This window comes from Mustela putorius, unplaced genomic scaffold (genome assembly GCF_011764305.1).
Source record: "Mustela putorius furo isolate JIRA1106 unplaced genomic scaffold, ASM1176430v1.1 tig00003845_pilon_pilon_pilon, whole genome shotgun sequence".
Classification (NCBI taxonomy): Eukaryota; Metazoa; Chordata; class Mammalia; order Carnivora; family Mustelidae; genus Mustela; species Mustela putorius.
This window is the reverse complement of record NW_025421998.1, coordinates 55,309,715-55,330,678: the sequence shown is the minus strand read 5'-3', so window position 1 is coordinate 55,330,678 and position 20,964 is coordinate 55,309,715. Positions and strand designations below refer to the sequence as shown.

Here is a 20,964-nt window from a genome sequence, read left to right as displayed (position 1 = left end):
ATCAGAAAAGATTGAGCTGAAATGTCAGCTTCAAGATAAACACTTTTAAGTGTCTGATTAGGTGAGTTACACTTTTGGTATCTCAGGTGCCGAAAAGCTCTGCCCTAACATTTACTCAATCCTGGAGAAAAAAAACTATGCTGAATCACAGGCAGAAAGATAAGAAAAACATTTTAAGTCTTCAAATTAAGTTAGTCACTCATTTTGCAACCGTATTCACTTCTGACAGCCTTGATAGACAAATATTTCAGGGGAACTGTATATAAAGAAAATAAATTGCCATTTGGAACTTTTCATGCCTGGCACCCTTGAGGAAAAAAGAACCCCAGCCTTATTCTGCACACAGCACTTCCTGCCACTTTGTTCTTTATTTAGTTCTCTTTAAAGTTCAGCAGCATTTTAATTCTTTCTCAAACTCTCCAAAATTCTAAACCACTCTCTACGTGACAGAATTTTGAATAAATCCTCAAGTTCTCAAAATATACAGTCCTGAGCCACAACTGAAAACAGCAGCTGGTGGTTTTGTCAGGTACCCTTTCTCCTCTGGCTGGGCGTGGTGCCCTCAGCCAGCACCATCTCCCCTCCACTGACCACAGCCGCCTGGTGCCTCACACTCACATGGGGCCTTCTGGCCTCATTACCCACGTCTCTAGCGCTTGTCTCATCACTGTATGCATATTAGCCTCATCATCCTCTCCTTCCCCACAGAATCCTCACTTTTTTTCAAGTACCCACTCCTCCACACAAACTCCAAGGAAACTAACCCAGGCCCCTGTTTCAAGAAGTGGATCTGGTTAGTCTGAGCAAATCAGTAGCTAGCACTCTTCTGATGACCATGAGTTGAGTTGGTCCTTTTGGACTGAAGAGAAATACTTACAGCTCTTGGTTGGAAAAGAAGTTCTCTCACTCTCCTCTGTCCGCTGGACATGAGTAAAGAAATATGAGACCTTAGTTGTCAGTAGCAGCCTCCCTGTGACCTAGGGAGAACCATCTTTGGCATGAAATTGATGTGGAAATCTGAAATGGTTTCTTGATGTTATTACTGAGCCACTAATCATATCTCTTCTGGAGACTACCTGACTTCAGAATTTCTTTCTTGAAAGACTACACAGAGGCTTTAATATTCTAAAACACACTATGAATTCTTTCAAAAGGGGAGCGTAGAGGCACCTGGGTGGCTCGATCTGTTAAGCATCTGCATTTGGCTCAGATCATGATTTCAAATCCTGGGAACAAGCCCCACATCAGGCTCCCTGCTCAGCAGGGATTCTGCTTTTCCCTCTTCCTCCGGCCTTCCCTACTTGCGCTCGCTCTGTGTCTCAAATAAATAAATAAAATCTTAAAAAAAAAAAAAAAGGCAGGGGAAGTGTAATACACTGTCTTTTCCAAATATATTCGAACAAATAGCCCTATTTCTTTCAAAGACCAACATTCCCTGGAACCCAAATCAGGAAACATGCACTATGGTCATATTAGGATTCTCTAACACCACAAATTTCTCCTGAGAAATTAGCAATCACCAGCCACTGAAGAGTAGAGGTAATGAACACACAATCTGAACCTTCAAGCCCAAGATTCTCTGCTTGAGATGCACACTCTGTGTTGGCAGTTTGAACACAATCATTTAATAATTTCTTTTTCCAAATCAAGTCAGTGCGTTGTTAAATCATATATCTACTTTACCCACAAACATTTTATATATGGCTTGATTCTTCTGCCCAAGAAATTAAAATGCCAACTACAGCAAGGCTTACTTCTTCTGCCTGACTTTCAAAGCCATCCTGATCTGACTCTTCCTAATTACTCATTTCTTATAACTCCCTAACCCAGACTACAGTTTAGACTCATTACCCACTCCCATCCCTGGGTCCTCAGCTCAGACCCCAACCACAGCAGCCTCATCCTTCTCCTGTTCCTTTTCAGGTATGGAATTCCAAATTCATTTTAATTAGACATTTAGTTATATAAGCAATATATTAATACCTCTCCCTGTAAAAACTTAAGCACTATGCTAACATTCACTTCAACAGGCTCAATTCTGGTCCATCTCCTGCTTTTCCAGGAGTATCAAGCTGGTATAACCTTCCAGACCTTTCCCAAGCATTTGTGCACATAAAAATGAACCTACAGAACATACAGGGCCCATATTACATTCTATTTCCATTCTCTGTCCTCACTCTGATTACTGACAGCTTTAAGATCCTGGAAGCCAGAAGAGCTATTAGCTTTAAGAAACTGAGAACAGGGAAAGAAAAGTACAACTTAGTCTATCAGGAAAAAATAGTGGTATGTAGCACCCACTATTCCACAGAAAATGCCACATTCTCAGAAGGGTAAATACCAGACAGCAGAGCCATCTCACAAACAGACACAGAAGAGAAGAGAGAGAAGACGAACTATGGGGTATTAGGAATAAGGCTGTAAGGCTCTCTGAAGAAGACTTCCTACATCCATCAGGCATTGGAGAGAAGCAATGATTTGAGGTAAGCCATATTCCAACACTATGCTGTCCAGTTCTTCACTGGGATCCTCTTCTCACAGTTAAGAGGTCTAAACCACACTCTGCTCTACTAGTTCCTTTTCATTTCCTATTTCTGCTGTCTGGGAAACTGGAAGGGATGCCACTTTGGATTTGGACAGCTACTTCCCAAAAGTTCAAGCCATGGGATAGTAAGATAAGAAAAAAAAAGTGTGTTTAAAATTGGGTTTGTCAGTTCTTTGCTCACCTTTCACCAAGATAGCCAGCACTGTTCTCTTCTGAGTTTGACAGAAACACACATAGGGCAAGCATGTTCATGGTGCATGTTTTCCCCCAGGATCCAAGAGAGAACATAACTGGTGTCTGAGGTGGCTGGGACTTCACAGATAGACATCTGCAGTCTTACCAGTTTCCATCACTTGCTTCTCTGCCCACTCCACCTTCCCCCTCATTTCCTAAACTAGGCCTTTGGTTATGAAACCTCTTTTGTTAATATCCACTATATTCACTTGACTAAAATAATAAAATAACCAGATATAATGATTCCTAATGATTCTACCTTGTCCTAAATTCTACCCTGTAAGAAAGGTCTTCTTTGGACATCTTATTACTAAAAGATCTATCATATGCCACTAACTAAGGAAACAAATGAATAAGGCCTAGAGTGCTGCCCCAGCCAACTGCTCTGCTCCAGGGAATCCTGAGGGGGCTGGACAAATGGAAAGCATAACTCCTGGTTAGATTTGCCAAAACTGTTGCCAAATAAACTGAGATAAACTTGTTGCAAGAAAAGTCAGGAACTTGAGAGACAAGAGTTTGGAAAAGAGAAAGAGAGAAATTTATTTTGGGTGTCAGCAGCCGGGGAAGATGGCAAACTTAAACCTTAAGAACTGACATCTCTGCCTGCTAGATGGACACCGGGGGTATTATTATAATGAGAGATTGTCGGGGTACATGCCAAAGAGCAGGCAAGGAGCTCCTCATTATGGCTGAAGGTGGTATGTGTTCAGCCAGTGATCAAAGGCTGGGAAAGGAATTTGTAGGGTGTGGTCTTCCAGGTAGTCTGTTGCTTTTAGGGCTTTTTTTTCTGGTCTGGTGGTTGGGCTAGTCTAGTCATTGCAAAACACCTTCATCAATTGCCTCAAGAAAGTGCAGTAAGAAATAAGCACAATGAGTTTTAGTTACAGCATGAGTTAAGTGGTCTTGACTATTTCTGACTTTAACTTGGGAGTCTATAGTTGAGTAAGAGGGCTCACTAACAATCTGATCCAATGTAGTCACTTCTTTCACATCTCCCTGTCTTAGATTTCTGCATAGCGTTTATCATATTTGATGTTTTTCTTTTTCCTATTGTTTTTAAATTGTCTGTCCTCTAGACTAGAATGGGAGTGGGGTACCATCTTGTTTACCCCAGCATCCCAGATACTGAAAGCAATGCCTAACATATAGAAAGTACTTAATGAATAAGTGTTGAATGAATTAATCCTTGGATCTCCAACTTCGCATGTAAGGCCGTGCGTATCCTCTCTCTCTCACCTCTCTCTTATTTCTCATCCTTCCTCCAACTCCTGCTATTCTTCACCCAGATTCATCTACCTTATTTTTTTTTTACTTTAAATTCTCTACTCATGTGTGTTGTTTCATCTCTCATTCTTTTCCACATATTATTATTTCCCACATATCATTCCCTCCCCTGCTGTTCCCAACCCTAGGTCCTACTGTCCCCATGTAGTTGAATCCTCCCTAACTATCAAGCATTACCTTTTTCAGGAAGAATCCTCACCTAACTTCTCTCACCCTCATTAAGCCATAAGTTCTACCACTGTGCCAAGAATTCTGTGCTTGAATCTATCAAAATATGTATCTCATAGTCCTAACTATGTGTCTTTTACCCCCACTTTCTCTCCTGGATGCTGAGGTCAAGAATTGAGGTCATGGTAGTTGCTACACATCTGCAGCCCACTCAAAGAGGTTGTTAAATAAAGGAATAGGAAACATCCAAATATTTCTGAAAGGAGGAAAAGAAAATTGGGATGAAAGGGAGGTAATTAGCTTAAGTGAAGGATAGACACTATTTAAATTTTTCAGATTTAATGAGATAAAGGAGAAAACTCTGAATGAGATCTGAGAAACTCTGTATCAAAGCCAAAATCTAAGTCTGCAATGACCCTCCCTCATCCACTCCACTGAATTTCATGCAATGATGTGGATATCTACTAGTTATAGTCTTCTCAAATTATTTATGTTTATTATAGAGCTATTGAAATAAAAAAATATATAATCCAATATGAAATTCTCAAACTTACCTAAACTAAGCCTTCCTTTTAGCACACATACTATTCACTTCTTTGGGATAGGAATAAGCTACAGTAACAACCTTTATGTGGCATCTGTGATAATCCACTATCACCCTGTAGGTATGGATGTACTTCCCCCATTCATCCACAGCTGCCTAAACCTATTCTAGAGATTCGATCCAATAACGGGATTCTCATTGTGTTACAAGATTTTTTTCTCCAGTGTCCCCAGTTCTTGGTCACACCACTTTGAAGAATGAAGAGGTAGACCAGACAAAGTGGAGGTCAGCAAAGCAGGGTTTATTGAGTGATAGCAAAGTGGTAGTACAAAGCTCCCAAGGAGGGAGGGGACCTGAGAGGGTTGCCACCAGAGTTTCTAAGACTAGGGGGGTTTATGGGCTTGTTAGTAGACTGTTTTAATCTGATTAAACTTAGCTGCCCTGTCATCCAGTCAGGTTTTTGTCACCTATATATCATGTGAAAAAGGCTGAAGAGCTCCTTCCAGACTGGCATAAAATCGTTTTAAGGATAGTTTCCTCTTGGGATGCATGGGTGGTTTAGTCTGTTAAGTATCTGCCTTGGGCTCAGGTCATGATCCAGGGTCCTGAGATTGAGTCTTGTGTGGGACTCTTTGCTCAGCAGGCAGCATCCTTCTCCCTCTGCCTGATGCTTCCCCTGCTTCTGCTCTCGTGTGAGCTCTTTCTCTCTCTTTCCCTCTGACAAATAAATAAATAAAAATTTTTTTAAAGGAGTGTGGTTTGGGGTGCTTGGGTGACTCAGTGAGTTAAAGCCTCTGCCTTCAACTCAGGTCATGATTCCAGGGCCCTGGGATGGAGCCCCACATTGGGCTCTCTTCTCGATAGGGAGCCTGCTTCTCTCTCTCTCTCTCTCTCTCTCTCTGCCTGCCTCCCTGCCTACTTGTGATCTCTCTGTGTCAAATAAATAAGTAAAATCTTAAAAAAAAGATTTAATAAAAAATAAAATAAAATAAAAGGAGTGTGGTTTCCTCTTTGTGCCAGGGGCCCTTGTCTCTGCCTGCCTTCTACCTGTCCTTCATCAGTTGGAGCAATATCAAGAACCATGCTCCAGAAGCTAAAACCTCCAGGATCAGACAAGGGCAAAGAGAAGATGAATTCCTGCAGCAGCATCATAGAGCTATGAAAATTTCATTAGTGGAAATCAATATGTTAGTCCTACACTTGTATATGTATATGCTGTTACTACAACCCTATGGTTATAATTTTTATATATGTATAAATTAAGCAATGCTAAGGTGTTGGTTTTAGCTTTAGTTTTTATGTATATACAAATTAGGCTATTCTGTATGTCAGTTCTAGATGTAGTTCAGTATACTTCAAGAGTAGAGTAAATGTGGTTAAATATACTTCTAGAGTAGACTAAGTATCAGAACAGAACTCCCATCTGGCTGGAGCTTTGCATATATGTAAATTAGGTAATCCTAACATGTTGCTCCTAATAAGATGTGATGTTTTCTTTCACTGGACATAGACAGCTCTTATAGGTTAGTATAGTAAGATAGTCAGACCATAGCTGACCTGAGAATTGTAATTTACACACACACACATACACTTCACACACATTGGAAGCTATAACCTACACTGTATAATTCCGTCCTCTTAAAAAGAGATGTATATATGATTCATCTCATTCTGCTCATAAAACTTACAAAGAGAACAAAAAGGACTCTCAAGGCTCCTTCCCAGATCTGTAATACTTTACATAGGCTTTAACCAAAGTTTTTTTTTTTTTCTATCCTCTTTTATTGTCTGGTGGTATTAAGGGTATGGGGTATGATAGAAAGGGTCCCAATTCTATGATACATAAGTACCCTGCATTTGACCCCCTAAAACTTATAGTTAGCCTAATTTTTCTTCTTGATATCCTAAGAGAAAAAAAGATATTATAAAACACTGTAGGTCAACAGATTGATGGCCCCATAACAAACACCTTTCTTTCCCCCTTCCTTAGGTGTTTTTGGGGAGTTGAGGGTTTAGGGTTTTTTTTGTTTATTTGCTTTTTGTTTGTTGTTGTTGTTTTTAAGATTTACCCATTTATTTGAGAGAGAGAGAGCATAGTGGGGGCAGAGAAAGAGGGGGGCAAACCCCCCCACTGAGTGAGGATTCCCAGTGTGGGGCTCAATCCCACAACCTCAAGATCATGACCTGAGCCAAAATCAAGAGTTGGATGCTCAACCAACTGAGCCCACCAGGAACTCCACAAACATTTTTCAAAGACTATTGAATGAATAAGGATGCAACACATAGACACATAATAAGATCATAAAGCAAAGAGACAGATTTCCCAATATTCGTACAGGCCTATTAGTTTCATTTCTGTAGTTGTGCTTCATATGTCAAAAGTCTCTAGGACAGAGAACTGGTCACCTACTGGCATTATAGCCTCATTCTTCATACAATCTTCCATTTACTATGGCAGAAATGTACACCATTACTGTGCCATCCTTCTCCTCTAAAGCTACTTCCTCTAAAGGAAGCTGAGAAAAGCGCCAAGTCAAGAGATGAATATGGTACACCTTCCTCAAGTTCAATTTTACTGAGATATTTGAAGGAGAAATGATTTGAAAGAAAAGTATTGCAAAGAAACAACAGGTCCAAAATGGAGTCACTTATGTTAAGCTCCACTAAGACTTAATACCTAACCTAACTACAGTTTCAGCCTCTCCCAGGAGTGGAATTTTAAACCACTCAGTCTAGAATTTGCTGATTAGCACTAAGGAAGTCATTTACATAAGACCCTTGCTCTTCCCCCTAAAGGAAGGTGAATTTGCCTGCAACAATCCTTTTCCTTTTGTTATTCTATTTGTTAGATGGAACACTGCCCATTTCATGAATAATTTTAAAAAACCCAATTCAATCTTAAAATTTACTGAGTTGAATTTTGTTCTTAAAGAGATTTGATGACAGCAGGGGACCAAAGGAGAATTCTTTGGTTCCCTGCTTCTTTTTCCTTTTTTAAAAAGATTTATTTATTTATTTTAGATACCATGAGCAGCAGGGACAGAGGAAGAGGAGAGAATCTGGAGCACACTCCATGCTGAGCACAGAGCCAACTTGGGGCTCAATCTCACACCCTGAGATCACAACCTGAGCAGAAGCCAAGGGTCGGATGCTTAACCAACTGGGCCACCCAGGTGCCCTAAGTATTTCTGTGCCTTCTAAGACAACGGGAAACACAGGCACAGAGCCCTCAAACACTTTTAGTTCTCTTTCTCACCATTCCTGAAGTCCACTGATAGGTTCTTCTCAGGTCTGAGCTCTTATTCTCTGCATTGAGCTCCCAACCTAATTTGCTTTCCAAAGTATCTTATTTGTTTGGAAACCCCAGCCCTTGGTTCCTTCCCCAGATTCCACATTGGGAACTTCCCAGTGGATGTTACAGTTCATTTGTTTGGAATCAATCCACAGTCCCCATTCTTTGGGGGTCTGTTGGTTCAATCCTTCCTCCAATTCCCAGATTTCACATATTCACTATTGAATGTTAAGCCAGAACTGAACTGGGTCTAACCTAAAAACCAGACTGGTTCCAGGAAAGGGATGGGTCCAGTTTGGGCTGGACTGGGTCCAGTGGGAGGCCTCAGATGAATATCAAAATGGGAATCTTGGAAATCAAAAAGCCCACAGACATTAGTGAACATGGGTCAAGCATTCAGTGGTTATTATGCTTGCCACCTCAAAAAGACTCCCATGATAAGCCCTCTTAGAAAATAGTTTGGCTCCAGCAAACCCAAAGGCTTAGCTAAAATAAATGGGATCCTTTATATCCAAAGAGTTGAGCATGTGACTTTATGGGACACTTGCTTATTTTATGTTTAAGAACTATAGTCCCAGAAGCTGCAGATATCTAGCAAAGTAGAAAAACTTTACTAAAAATAACCTAGAGTTACAATAGCCTATTACAGGGAACATTCCAATTAGACAAGATCACTCATTTAAGAAATGCACTTGAGAGGAAGGAATCCCAAGTTAAACAGAATAGGCTGTATACTTAATTGGTATGCAGAGCTTCCAAAAGGCTTCAAGACTCTAAAACAGCTTCACTAAAAGATTCCTTACAAAAGACTAATAATAAATTTAGGATGTAAGAGGCACCTAAAACAAAAGATAGTAGGTCTGATATAATTCCTACTGCTCCCCCTTATCCTTTTTTACCTGAGTGCTCACATTTTCCTAAACTCTGTCTACCTTTCTACTCATAGACTGTTAGGCAGTTACCTTTTTTTTTTTTTTAAACTTAATTTTAAATCCTGGTAGAATTACCATTCAGTGTTATATTAGTTTCAGGTATACAAGATAGTGAATCAGCAATTCCATAAAACACCCAGTGCTCATCAGGACAAGTGTACTCCTTAATCCCCATATAGGCAGTCATCTTTTAAAATAAAATTACCCAAGGTTGCAGACAAACTTCCTCAGTCTCCTTCAACCCTTGGTCAAAGACGAAGCTAAGGGCCATAGTTAAAGATTTCCTAAACCTAGGGTGGAACACTGAAGGTTTTCTGAAGAGTTTAGAGTCATTATCAGGAGCTATGACCCTGGCAGCCAGATCTTTATCAGCCTGTACACAGGTTGGTAGCCCCTGGTGAAGCTCAAAACTGGAGGCAGGAAGACGGCAAAACCACAAGGATGATATTCAAGATCCTCTATCTTCAACATCTTAGGGACTCAGAAAAGCTCACAAAATACCAACTGAACTTTTACAAGCCACTCCTAGAATCTTCCCTGCCTACACTGATTGGTCTAGTATACAAACTTGCAAACAAAAAATAGATGAATCTGTGGCAGACTTTAAAGCCCATTTGGAAGCCCTTTTTCTATGATATTTAGGGTTCCATACAATTAATAAGGTCATCCAGGCTGCTGAGCTGCCCTCTTTGTAAACAGATTATCTCTTGAGACTAGTAGATTGATAAAAAGGTAGAAGATAGATGGAAGGCCACCAGCGTAACTGAATTCATGACTATAGCTAAGCATTTTGAGAGGACTCTGAAGCAGGATCACAAAAATCTTCCCAGCTATTAGCTTTACAGCTACAAGAGCTCCAAAACCAGAGACCCAAAACAACACCTGGGCCTCCCACATTGTAGCCCCTAGGGGTCCATCATCAAATCACTGATCTAAAGATGATAGTATGGGCTACTATCAGGGAGATTCAAATCAAAACCACATTGAGATACTACCTTACACCCATCAGAATGGCCAAAATCAACGAAACAATAAACAACAATTGTTGGAGAGGATGGGGAGAAAGGGAAACCCTCTTACACTCTTGGTGGGAATGTGAGTTGGTACAGCCAATTTGGAAAACAGTGTGGAGATTCCTTAAGAAATTTAAAATAGAGCTACCCTATGACCCTGCAATTGTACTACTGGGTATTTACCCCAAAGATACTGATGCAATGAAAAGAAGGACTATCTGTACCCCAAGGTTCATAGCAGCAATGGCCACAGTCACTAAACTGTGGAAAGAACCAAGATGCCCATCAAAAGATGAATGGATAAAGAAGATATGGTCCATATATACAATGGAATATTATGCTTCCATCAGAGAAGATGAATACCCAACTTTTGTATCAACATGGACAGGACTGGAGGAGATTATGCTGAGTGAAATAAGTCAAGCAGAGAGAGTCAATTATCATACAGTTTCACTTACTTGTGGAGCATAAGGAATAACACGGAGGACATTGGGAGATGGAGAGAAGAAGTGAATTGGGGAAAATCGGAGGGGGAGACAAACCATGAGAGACTGTGGACTCTGAGAAAAAAACTAAGGGTGTTTTGGAGGGGAGGGAGGTAGGAAGTTGGGTGAACCTACTGGTGGGTATTAAGGAGGGCACTCATTGCATGGAGCATTGGATGTGGTGCATAAACAATGAATTTTGGAACACTGAAAAAAAAATTTAATTTTAAAAAATGTATACCCTTAAAAAAAAAGTAAGTATGGGCTATAATCAACTGGACACTGAAATAAAGATTGTCCTCAAAGGTGTTATGCAAATTCTTCTCAAATGCCCTCTTATTTAACATCCAAAAGCAAGCCCCCATTTGGGTCCCTCCCACAGTTAACAGGTCTCCAAGGGGTTCTCTGGTAAACTATTACCAGCAATTTTATTAAAACGTCAAAAGAAAACTAAAAATAAAATTAATACGAAATCTTTCCAAATTTTACTTGATGACAGACCTATACTTTCTACTTTAAACACGAACCTCATAGGACAACAAACCCCTCAGACTAAGAAGATTTCAATAGTAGGGGTATCTGAGAAAGTTCAGAGAAAATTTTTATCTCAACCCAGTACAAATGACTCTCAGACCTTCTACTGAAAAACATTCCTTTTGGCTATGTGTTACAGCCCCAACCAGCCTATTAGATAATTAAAAGGGCTAAAACATTTTGCCTCCAGTGGATATCTCACCTCAGAATTTCCTGACCATCTGGACCTGATCTTTTATGTTCCTTAGTTTGTCCTTGACACAGAAGAGGAAGAATTCCAGCAAAAGTCCCCTAACTTAATTGAGGTACCTGAAAACCATGCGCTGCTTGTAATATGACAATAGAAGAATAGAAACTATGGCACCTATAAAGATTTGAATAGATAATACTAAACCTCTCCCTTAATTACCTCAGTATCCAGTAAAACCTGAGACCAGACAAGGCCTCATACCACAGAAGGAGGTCTAATTACCCAGGGGCTAATCATTCCCTGTACTGGTCCCCACAACACACTAATCTTGCTGGTCCAGAAACATAATGTATAGGGATGGTGATTTGTCTAGGATTTGAGAGCTGTTAAGAAGGTAATTATTCCCCATTTCCAATTGCTCCAAACCAGAGTACCCTCTGTCACAAGTGACACCAGATTTAAAGTAGTTCACTGTCATAGACCTCTGTTCAGCCTTTTTTAGCTTCCCTATAGACCCCAACAGTCAGTTTTTATTTGCCTTTCCTTGGACCAATTATACATGGACAGTTATGCCTCAAGAGTTCCCTGAAGTCCCTTCTTACTTCCCTCAAGTACTTCACCAAGATTTAAATAACCTTCATCCAGTTCCCTCAGAGATGGGGCCTGGTCTTTTACCATACCTAGATGATCTTTTGCTGTGCTCAGGTACCAAAGAGGCATCCGTAATAGGTTCCATTGATTTGTTGCCATAGCTAAAAAGGGACACAAAGTCTCTGAAGAAAAATTACAACTATCTCTAGATACTGTCCATTACCTAGGTCATGATCTAAATGCTGAAGGAATTCGGCTGTCTCCAAAAAGAATAAAGCTAATCCAGGAATTTCCTAGACCCACAACTAAGTGAGAGATTTTGGATTTCTAGGTTTATTTGGTTATTATAGGTTGCTAATTTTTCTCTATTAGCTTCCCACTGTATGAACTTTAATAAGTTATTCATCCCTGAGTACTTTTTTTGAGAAGACAAACATGAACAGGATTTTAGGAGACTAAAACAAACACTGCAAGAACAGCCAGGCTTAGGGCCACCTAACTATTCAAAACCTTTAACCTTTGTACATGAAAGGGATAATCAAACCCAGGATATGCTCACACAAATAATGGTAATAAAACGGGCCTTTTGCCCATTATAGCACACAACTTGATTCAGCTGCTCATGCCCATCCTGGCTGTCTTAAGGCTATAGCCACAGCTGCAAAGTTAGTAGAAGCCTGAGCAGATCTGACCCTAGGAAATGACATTTATTTGCAAACTCCACTGGCTGTCTAAAGTCTTAACTCTGAACTGACTCACCATTTCTCTGCAAGTAGACTAACTTCCTCCATGATCTTTCTGTTTTCATCACCTAATCTCCATCTTAAACGTTGCAATGTCCTTCATCCTGCTATGTTATTACCTCTGCCTGATGCAAGCAAGTCCCAAGACTACGAGGTAATAGCATTCCATTATGAGATACCCCTTTAATTAATCCTGCCCTAATCTTGTTTGTTGATGAGTCATACTGTGGAATAAAGGAATTTTTAAGCTGGTTTTGCTATTTCTACTCAATGTGACCTACTCAAGAGGGAACACTTCCCTTCAGCTAAATCTTCCCAACAAGCAGATCTCCATACCCTTAACTAGTGCATGCCAGTTATCAGAAGGACAAACCATTAATATTTAATATATTATCCTGATAATTGGTATGTCCTTGGAGTCATCCATGATTGGGGGATATTATGGAAACAAAGGGGTTTTTTTATATCCCCTGGGACCCTAATTAAAAATGGGCAACAAGTAAATGATCTTAGTGCTAGTCTCTTACCTTCTGAAATTGCTGTCATTGAAATTGAGGCTGACACAAAAAGGACTAAATGTGAATATCAGAGAAGCGCCCTAGCTGACCTTCATGCAAAGGCAACAGCACCAGAATCTATAAAGATTGTAGCCCATGTGGTTTTGTGTCCATTCTGCTTCTGCAAAATATGGTCCTTCCTTTGCCAGATTTTTGTCATCCTGATGTCCTTGTCACATGGCAACAGTCTGCTCCTAAATCAGAGTGATTAAAATGGGCAAAAATGGTTAAATTAAACAAATGATCAGGGCTATGGGAAACCTAAAACAGCTGCTTGGTTCCTCCCAGCTCCCCAGCAAATCCTAGTTTTCAGTTTTTGCTTCCCTTCACTTATCATAGTATATTTAACGGGACTCAAATTATGAATTGACTTTGGTAGGGAGATTTCTATAAAATTGCAAAAACAGTTTACTGCTAGGTTCACAGTTCTGGAAAAACTATTTTTGTCCTCCAAGACCTCAGACCTCCTCCCTCTGGACCCTTTGAAACCTGCAACTGAACTTCATTCAACTACTATTTAGTATGGATTATCAATATGTTTTTCTTATTGTACATATGTTTTCTGGATGGGTTGGGCTTCCCCTGCCTCAAACCTGATGCCCTCCCACTGGTAAAGTAACTGTTAGAAAGTATGTTTCCCATTTGGGGTGTACATTCCACAGTCTCCAGTGGTCAAAACTCCCACTTCACTGGGTAAATCATATGAGTCTTAATGAAAACCTTGCAAACTTCTTGGAATAATCAATGTCCCTAACAACCTCAATCATCAGTCAAGATTGAGAGAATAGGATCCTCCAACTTAAAATGTCTAAACTTGCCAAAATCACCAGACTCCCCTGACCTAAGGTATAGCCTTTGGTTTTGCTGACTGTTAACAGTACCCCCTTTGGGAAACATAAGCTCACTCCACATAAGATGGTTACTGGCAGACCAATGTCTGTCTTTTGGTATACAACCTTCTGCTAATCCCTTGCTGTCTCACGCCAGTATGACCAGCTACTGTAAGTCTTCAATCCCTTATATTTAATCATATCACCACTAGATTGAAGAAGTTTTCCTAGATCCCAATTCAAAGGATCCTGTTGATCACAGTTTAGAGCCTGGTAACTGGGTAATCTTGAAGTATCACCAGAGGAAGACAGCTCTTGAGTTCTACTGGAAGGGAATTTACCAAGTATTCACGGCCACTGACACTGCTGTAAAACTAGAAGACATTGAACCTTGGATACACCATCTCACAGCTAAAGAAGACTCCACTGACATCTGGTCCTATACAGACACTGAAGACCTACAAATCAAGTTGATGAGGAAGAGAAGGAGCTGACATCAAAGTAGACAACTTCCAAGACACTGGATTAAGGGACACCTGGGTGGCTCAGTCAGCTAAGCATCTGCCTTCAGTGCAGGTCATGATCCCAGGGTCCTGGGATCAAGGAGTCCCACATCAGGCTCCTTGCTCATTGGGGAACCCGCTTCTCTCTCTGTCTGCTGCATCCCCTGCTTGTGCTCTCTATTTCTCGTTCTCTGACAAATTAAAAAAAAGTTTTTTTAAACCTTAAAAAAAACTTTCTTAAAAAAAAAAATGCTGGTTCAAATCAAAACTTTATACAGTAACTCACCATGAAATCCTTTCTCCTTTTTTTTTTTTAATTTAAATTTTTTTTACCCTACCCCTGGCCTAGAAAGATAATGCCCTTGTCTGTATCTTCCAGGCCATTCCTAAAGGGGGTAACCTTTCAGATGCTGAATTGGTCATGAGGTAAGAAGTCCTCTGGTCCTCCCTATGACCAATTTCTCTTCTACTCCCAATGTCATTGCAAACTACAATTGCTCCCTCAGAAGTATTTGCCCAGCTCGACACATTTGTCTACATACATCTTAGCACATCTGCACCCTTATATTCCCATGATTATCTAGATCAGATTTGCCACCAGGTCCAAGAGATTTCACCAGCAGTACCCATCTTTATAAGTCATTTAGGGTACCTTTTATTTCAGGTTAGGATATTCTTTTCCCATATGTGTTAAAAACCTGACTGATCCCTGGCTTAAGAGTAAATGCGATTGAGAATATGATCAGAAATTTCTCCTTAACTCTTGGAGACATTGCAGATTCCATTGCTAGGACACAAGGTACCCAACAAAGGTCCCTAGATTCTCTGGCCCAAGCTGTTCTTGCTAACAGTATTGTCTCTTAGCTGAGCAAGGAGGTCTCTCTGCTATGACCAACACCACCTACTGTATCAGGATTAATACTTCAGCGGAAACTGAAATGAAGTTACATAATATCACTGAGCAAGCCCTCTGGCTTAAAGGGTGACTCCATTCATGGGTCTTTGATTGGTTTGGGGGGCATGGCTCTGAAGTACACTCAAATATCAGGAATTGTTTTGTTTTGTTTTTTTTTTTAGGATCAAACCATTTTATTGAGGGGCTTAGGAGAAAGGTCAAAAGGGAGGAGGACAAGGAGACCCAACATCCATTAGTCTGGCTGGAACCTCACCCCTCCAGCATCACAGTCCCCCAAAAAAGCAGGAATTGTCTTGCTTATAGTTATCATAGTAATCTCCCAGGTACACTGCATTCTCCCAAAAGCTTTAAATGCATGTTGAGATCCCCTAACCACCATGCAAATGATCACCCTGAGAAATGGAACATCAAGAAAGGAACAAAGGGAATGATCAACTAAAAAAAATGTGGGCATAAAGTTGTGATCTCTGAATACCACAGTGATTCAGGAAAAAAAAAAAAAAAATGAGATCAAAGCATTGAATAGAAAACAATAGGCCCAAAATGGAGTCACTTGTGCTAGGCCACATCACCAAAATGAAGCTAAATACTGAACTTAATTACAGTTTCAACATCCCCCAGAAATATTATCTTAATAGGCAGTCAGGAATTTTCTGGTCAGTAATCTGTCTCATGGGCCCTTTCCATCCCCCCAAAGATAACCTTTTTTCCCCAAAGGAAGGTGACTTCTCAGGACTTTTTCTGTTCATGACTTCCTTGGTCTGCCTTTAAAAACCTTTCCCTTTCTAAAACCCTTTGGAGCTCTCTTCTGCTTGCTAGGTGGAATGCTGTGCAATATATGAATTGTTTAAATAAGCCAATTAGATCTTTAAACTGTACCCAGTTGAAGTTTTGTTATTTAACAAAAACTTCAGGAAATACAGATCAGTAACTGAGAGTAGCCCTAATTCCTTTAATTTTGATCACATCTCTGTTAGGCTGAGAGTTTGATTAAAAGGGAGGAACAGTTAAAAGAAACAAACTCCAAAATGGAATCAGTTATGTTAAGCACCAAGATTTAATACCTAATCTCATTGCAGTTTCAGCCTTTCCCATGAGGATAATTTTAAACCATTCAGTCTAGAATTTCCTTATCCACACTAGTGAAGTCATCTATATAACACTCCTTGTCCTTTCCTCCAAGAGAAGGTGGCCTTGCCTAAAACAATCCTTTCTTTTCTTTTGCTAGTAACTTATTTGCCCTGCCCCATTTCACCTATAAAAGCTTTCTATTTTGTACAGCTCCTTGGAACACTCCAATATTTTTCAACAGTATGTTTCCTGATTCATGAATCCAGGAATAAATAAAGCAGATTAAATCTTTGAATTTACTTAGTTGAATTTTTGCTTTTAACCAATGGGAAGTAGCTTTAAACATAATTTGGTATAAAAACAAAGATATATTATAATGTCCAATGCAAAGTGTTCATTAATTGTAAAGATTAAATGAAGAACAAAAAGTATGATCTTGTTGTAAGCAGGTTCAGGTTCTGACTCCAGCCCCCATTTTCTCCGACTAGACTGGTGACCACTCTCCTTTGTCTTGGTGTTTTTTTCAATGGAAAAGTTTAAGACACATTGAATCCCTGTAGATTTTCAGAAATATAGAATGAGAGCTGAAACCAAAAGGGATATTTGTGTGTACTTTAAATGTACAGAAAATTCATGTAATCAGGACGTAGCATCTCTCTATTCTGAGTTTGTCCTTCTTTTTTTCTGCTGTACCACAGTACCACCCTACCCATGCAAAAAAGAAACTCATGCACGTATTCCCACTGTTCCCAAGCATTCTGAGTCCACAAAACTTTACTTGCACTGATGATAATGTGCATTACACATGAACATATCCATCCATCCCCCCATCTAACAATCAGGGAGTTGGGCACCCGAGGATACAAAGGTAAGTGTGATGTTGTTCCTAACCTAGACAAATTTACAGGCATGTGAGGAATCTAGATATCAATTTTTAAATGGCTTTATAATGTGATAAATCGATGAATAAAGCTACAATGTGCTGCAGAGGCGGGGAAAGGATTCCTTGCTACGCACGGGAAGAACTGGCAGGGGAGATTTCCCAAAGGAAGCAGCCTTCAAGGATCCACTTAGGATCTGTGCAGCAGCAAGTGAGCCTCCATCTGAGTGGAATCCAGATATGATCTGAGAACTCCTCTGCCCAGCTGGCTTCTTCCTCCGTTCTCTCCCTCACTCCAGCCCTCCATATCTCCAACGCCTGCAGTTCATTCAACAGTTCCAAAACACTTTCTTACTTTTTAAATTATGTTAACATTAAACCATTTGTTGAGCATTTGTCCTATGATTTTTACTATAACATTTAATACTCCCCAAAGCCACATTTTATCATTCCTACTTTACTCATGAGATCATTGAAGCTCAAAGAGGTTATGTTTCATACACAGATTGATCTACATTATCCACTGCACTCACTATCTCCCTTGGTTATAAAGTTGTCTTTGCTTGCAGATATTTGACATGCATATTTTTATGAATGAAATACTAATATCTAGACTAGCTAGCAAAAAGATTCAGGATGGACATGGTCATTATTTCAGGATGGAATTATGCATTTTTAAAAATATTTCTTTCCACTTTTACATGTTACAAAAAAAAAAAAACTTTTCCTCTTAATATGAAGAAGATAATAGAGAAACTCAAATCAGAAGATAGGGAGGGAGGGAGGGAGAGACACATAGTAAAGAGAAAGAATAACGAGCAGCCAGAAACATGGAGACATGCATGGAGTGAGGTACCTTAGAGAAAAAGTTCATACAGTCCAATCTCAATCTCCTTCGAAATTTTAAAGGCCCTGAAAATACTGATCTAAAATCAGGAGGCATCAGGCTACAAATGGAGCCTGGGAAATTACAGAGAAGCAAAGCTCTCAAGTCTTCAGTGCAAACAGCTCAACTAAGCAGCCCCTGGTGAACAGAGCTCTGGTGTTCACAATTCAGTTGTGCTCAAGAGAAAGGCCTGCAAGGTATCCATCTCCATAATCAGATGTAGACAAAGAACATCCACCTGCATCGACACTCTCCGCTCCTCTGAGTTTGAATGCAAAGCTGCAGCTGGCAACACGACACTCCCCAAAGACTGCCAGGCCCAGAGTGAGACCAGCACTACTTGCAGAGCTAGAATCTATGTCCAGGCCAAAGGGGTGTGCCAGAAGTCAACAAGCCAGGAGAGAAATGTAAGAACACCCTCCCCTTGTCAAATCTCTGCCTTCTGCTGTCCTGTGTGTCCTGAGGATGAAAAGGGGCAGCACTTCCACTGCTGCTGCGTCAAGGAGCATTTCCCAGGGTGGATTTGCCAAGAGACTGAGGCAGAGCTTTGTGACAGAGTCCTCCTCCTGCAAACTCAGGTGGCTGCAAGAAGGTATCTTAAGCTAAAGACCCAATCAACAGGGAAGCTAAATTGGATATTTTCAATGCCTCTTTGGCTCCCACTCTATTCCTCTAAGGTCCTTTTCAAAATCCATGTGGTTTTACCAAATACTCACTTAGACCTATTAGAAGTTGAAGAAGAAAAAAATCAGTAGCCCAAGCAGACCTCATCAATTCCTTTTTTCCTGTGGTTGCAACATCAAAGGCTGTTGGATTCAGTCATAGTTGCCATTTTCCAGGAGCTGGTGATCACAGAGGGAATGGATTTTATTTACGGTGGGGGGTAAAAAGGCAGCAAGATCAATTTATGTTTCTTGGAAGCAGTGAATACCAGGGGCTGGATGCAGATAAGATTATCTGAACTAACAGTGTAACAGGGATAGCCTATCTCCCAGTTCATTTCTAATATTCTGTCTACTGATAAAGAACTGCCAATTAAAGAAAGCCTCAACCTAGTGTCTGTCAAAAGGGAGAGTCACGAGTCAGACTGAGAAATTCAGATAAGAGGTGTCAGCAACATTCCAGGAAGCAAGTTGAGAGAAAGTTATACATGCATACATGCACACACACACCCACACGCATGTGTGCACAGACAGGAAATACATACAAGACATCAGGGGTGTAGTATTGCTGGTAAAAACAGATGCAGTGCCCTGAGGTATAATTAATCACTATTCCTGTAACCTCAGCAAAATATAAGTGTTCTCCACCCAAACCCTGAAGAGCCTGTCAAAATGAGCTAGGGAAAAAAAAGATTACAATTTTTCTCATTCAGGTGTTATGATGTGGATGGAGAAGAAAGTCATGCCACAGTTGCAGAGCTCTCCTGACACTGAAAGGAGGTCCTCTACAGGTTGTAGCTTCTCATCTCCCCGCTGATGGCAGTTACAAAGGAACGTTCTCATATTTCTAGGAATGCTTCTGACATAGAAAGTGAAATATATCCTTCACAACAGTCCAGGCCCTGAGAAAATGAGCCTGGGCTGTCAGATCCGCCCATGAACTAGAGTGAATAGAAATCTTTTGTGTGCTGTCTCTCTGCCCAAGTCCTGCATGTGGCCTGCATTTCTCACTCCTTACTTACACTATAAGTGACTCTCCCTGTACTAATGACTGCTTCTCAGGGGACATGCAGTTGTATTCTTGTCTCTTTTCCTGTATGCTTTTATCTTTTTCACTTTCCTACCTCTCACAGAGAATGGACCATAGGTAGGTGACAGCACAAAAAAACCTCACTGCAACCCACCATTTTCCCCAGAACCAGTTATCCCAAAACACAGGTAGGACCATCTTTGTCCACAACATAATGGGAGTTGTGCATGTAATATGATTTTAAGGTTGTAGCTGTGTTGACTTGGACTAGCCTATCATAAAGCCTAAATTCTACCGTGATGAGTAATTTTTAGAATACAACACAGTCAAATGTGCCCTTATAAAAGTCCACAAATAGAGAACACATAATCATTATTAATGGACAGAAATTGATCTTCTGGTTGTTTATGAAGGAATGTGGCAGAGGAAAAAATAAGGAAATTCTTAGAACTTCTAATCCAACCCAGTAAATCCTTTCTCCAGCCAGGCCCCTTCCAACAGGTCTGCCATGGTGTTCAGAGCTCCATGAGATTAAACTGAAAGTATCTTCATATGCAACACTAACCTCAAAACTTTCATCTTTAAATATAATACTAAACTCTATTCAGCTTTGCAATACCCATTGTTTGGTACTGGCCCTTAGTTCCCAGCCATTTCCCATCTAAAACCAGTGGTGCCTCCCTGAAAATTTCATTCTCCTTCCAGTCATTCCCTAACAAATATTTGCTCTGTTTCTCTCTTCCCCTCTTTCTCCTATCACCCATTCCCCAACTTCCTCTCCTTTACTTTATAAAACTCAGATGAGTCACATTGACAAACATACCATGTAAGCTTCATCCCAAATGGATTTCCAGTGAGTTAAGGGAAATTTGAAGATAACATTTCTTGAATTTGCACTGAGCTGATTAAAGCCCAGATTTTAAGAGTTTGGAAACATGGCAGATAGTAAGATGACAGGGATTTACTGACTGCATAAGGATTGCATCAAACCCCACTGGTAAGGAGATGTAGTAGGAAGCAGAGGCTGCTGGACTTGGGAGTCTGAAACAACTGGATTTAAATCCTGGTTCTACC

General features: G+C 40.3%; 1 pseudogene; it reads left to right on the top strand.

Annotated features, from left to right (window-relative positions):
- The first annotated feature begins 9,343 nt into the window (after positions 1-9,343).
- LOC101681662 overlaps positions 9,344-20,964 on the top strand; it is a 48,641-nt pseudogene continuing 37,020 nt past the window's right edge.